Genomic DNA, 3720 nt, shown 5'->3' with positions numbered 1-3720 from the left:
TCTTTCCCTTTTCTCCTATCCTTCCCCTCCAGGAGGGGGGAAAGGGTTAATAGAGAGCATCTGCCATCTGCTTTACCTGCTGGCCTGGCCTTAAATGGTGACAAACTTTCGGTGACAAGCTTTCTCATCACTTTCCTTGAATTACTAATGCTTCCAGGAACAAAATATTAACTAAGCTTTGAGGTGCAATGAGAATGACATCTCCCAGTAACTGTCTCCAATACTTCAAGAGCTGGATAATATTGTAACAGACTACAAAACAACCCCAAAACCTATTAATCCTCCATTTATATTCTTTTTTTAATGTGACATCATCAGTTAAACTTGAGAATTTGCATCCTGCAAACCTTCTGCTTCTAAATAAACTTCAGGCAGCAGTTTGGAATAACACAAGGATGTTATTAATAGCAACCTCTACCACTACAAATCTGACTAGTAACAGTCCATTATTCTAAGGAATCTTCACTTGTAAAATGAAGGTTATATCCTAAGGAATCTTCACTTATAAAGCCACTCTTCTGTAGCAAAATCTCAAGCTGTTTTCTCAGCTCCTCACAAAAGTCTTTCAGAATAAGGAACACTCGGTATGTTGTCAGATCCTGCCTGGCAATTCACAGGCCTTATGCCAAAACAACCTGGGAGAAGATACTTGCAGACCATTTTTTCTGCATTCAGGACAGCAAATAAGTTTATTCACCTTTGCAGTTTTCCATAACTGAAGATAACGAAGGGAGAAGAGAGCTGGAAAATGTATCTGACCTCCTCCTGAGCCAAGACACTCAGCACAGTTTTGACTCTGTCTTCTTAACTCTGTAAGGTATCTAATTAATAATTAACAAATAAAAGTCTAAACAAAAAAAAAAAAATTGGTCACAATTCACAGTAGAAGTAACTGACTTCCATCTGTACAGTCAGAGATCAAACTACACTTACTGACAATTTCATCTACTCAGAATATTACAAACGATAGCAAGGGAATTAAGATGATCTGAGCTATTTTATGCACATCTAGATTGAAAAAAGTTTAGTCATGATAGAGAAAGCTCTGCATTATCTACAGCATACTTTAATAAAACGTAGGTGTCTTTCTTCAAGGGCACCCTGAATTCTCTTTCCAATCTTACCTCATTTTCCACACCTAGGTTTAGGGAGACAGCCTACTCTGGACATGCAAAGAATAACACTAACTATAATTCAGGTGCTGAAGTTAGTGGCCTTATTTAAGAAAATAAAGACATAAAGTCAGAAAAAACTTTGGAAACCGCAGGTAGAACGATCTCTGTCCAGTTGTGACCTACATTCCACCACCATTACTCTTGGCGAAGATGCTCTCACAGACCCGATTTCATCAGTGAATCAAAGTGCTTCTCACTACAGAAATTTTCCACTTGCAGAGACAATACACACCTCATCTTGCATACCAATACACACATAATACCCGTACACTAAACACCATTTTTGTTAGGTGTGTCTCATTGTTACTCCCTGTATTAAAAGTATATGCAGATATTTGCAGTAATTCAAACATTTGCTTTGTTGAAATGAAAGTGAGGTGATAGTATCCTGAGCACAGACAAGCCTTTGTGCCCAAGATACAGATTTCTTCAAAGCTAATTTAATTCTAGGGATCACAAAAGAAGTCCAACCCTCAAAGGTTTATAGTCAGACTCCCAGCAGTTTCAAACTCATTCCAGGTGAACATTGATTTTTAAGGATGTACAGTTAATACACACACAAACTGGTAAGTTATGCAAAAAATGCATTACCAGTAAAATTGAACATTGTTTCTTACCAGGATTATTTATTTGGAAGTAAAGATAGAAGTTAGTGACAATCACACAAGAAGTCCTTACATCCTAATCTGTTTCTGACCTTGAAAATCTAGTATGATCTATTGCTGCGGGAGCTAGGATATTTCTCATATCACTGCTCTCCAACCAGCCACCTCCAGGATGGCTTCAGTCAGCCTTCAAGTAATTCTAATGTTCTAGGCATGCACCCAGGTGTTTTAGTTCCAGATGTTGCCATGAAGTTCCTGCCATACTATCAAGCATCTGGAGAGCAACTCTGTTGCAGAGAGGTGCAGAATTTGTTTAGAAATTGGTTTAAAATTGCAGTCCTAATACAAATATTGATATTCTCAAGTCGCTTTATCCCATCTGCCACATTAATTCATGTTAATTTCTACACTAACTGTTCATACATAAAGACTTCACCTCATCCTTTCCATTTTTTAGGGTAAATAATTGTAAGAGAACTGGCCAATAGTAACTGACTTCAGCCAAGAATACTGGCTGCTTTACTAGCATTAAGCTGACAGAAGTCAGACCCTAAATAACACTTACACTAGGAATTAACTGTTACTGCAGAGTTTTGTACACAATGATCCTCCCCAACAAATACAGAATTCATCAGTCATAGCCTAGACTAGTAAGATTTTCACTACTAAAGCCACCTCACCTCATCTAACAAATAAAAACAAAACTCAAATCCATCTCTGTAATCGGTCAGAGAATCCACCACCTAAAAACATTTTCAGCAATAGTTTTCTGAAATAAGCAAGGGCTAGCTGTGCTACCAAGAAACACCACAACTTTCCTTTTCAAAGAAGCTTGCTGAAGCGGGCATTAAACTTCTAGTGGACCTGAACCCAACCCAGGTCTACAGCTTCCCCAGGTGTTTTTGAAAATCCCACCTTACAGCACCCTAAGGAGGAAAGTAGGAGAGGTAAAGCGCAGCAAAGGGAAAGAAGAACAATGACAAGGAAATAAAAAGGTGAAAGATAAGAGACCAAAGACAAAAAGAAGGAAAGCAAAGAAGATAATTTATCCTACCAGAGACAGCACCTCTTGTCAGTCAAGACAAGAAACATTGCCTCCCAAAAAGAATCTGGCACCAGGAAGTGATGGGGGAAGACCAAATCTGACCTGAGGTAAGAAAAAAAAAAATGGAGTTATGAATTTTTCTTTAAACTTTGTCTGCTGCTTCATCTTACTTTCGCAGTATATTTTTTTAAATGAGTTTTTTTTTTAAATTAATGTCTTTCTTCAGCTGGATTTTGTCAGCGGTGACAGTGGGATGATCCAAATCATATGCTGAACAGGATCAATAGCATTTTGATAAAAATGTGAAATTTTACGCAAATACTGAAATTAAAAACAAATTTAAAATACTATAGGGAAGCTGTATGAAGTGATAGCTGCAAACAGTATACGCCACTGAAACGTCCCAGTGAGTCAAAAATTTGAAGAATGTACTTGCACCTATAAAACTGACTGCAGTGAAGTACTAGACTAATTCCTATCTGTAGGCGACTTTCTCAAGCACGTTCCAGCAAGGCATAAAATCTCTATCTGATAAACCATGTCCAAATGGGAGAAACATCATTGTCTCCTGTGTCCAGGTTCCCTGTTTAATGGTAATAAAAGTTTTACCCAGGTCTCCAATTTAAAATGGCATGACTTTTAGAGAAAGTCTCCTAGAATTCTGCTCCAAATAAAGCAATCACGATAGAAAGAGTTAATACACTCCTGAAATTCACTGCAGGGTGACAAATGGACAATAAAAAGATTAATTCTCATACAAAGACAAATCATAGACTAAGCCTGAAAAAAGTAATTTAAATATTTTAACATTAAAAAAGATAAAAATTCTGTGAAACAAATCCATCTTCCCCCTAACACTCATTCAAACGACATCCTCAGAACAAATCGGGGGGGG

This window comes from Cariama cristata, unplaced genomic scaffold, assembly GCF_000690535.1.
Source record: "Cariama cristata isolate BGI_N322 unplaced genomic scaffold, ASM69053v1 scaffold4590, whole genome shotgun sequence".
Classification (NCBI taxonomy): domain Eukaryota; kingdom Metazoa; phylum Chordata; class Aves; order Cariamiformes; family Cariamidae; genus Cariama; species Cariama cristata.
Note: the sequence above shows the minus strand (reverse complement) of the source record.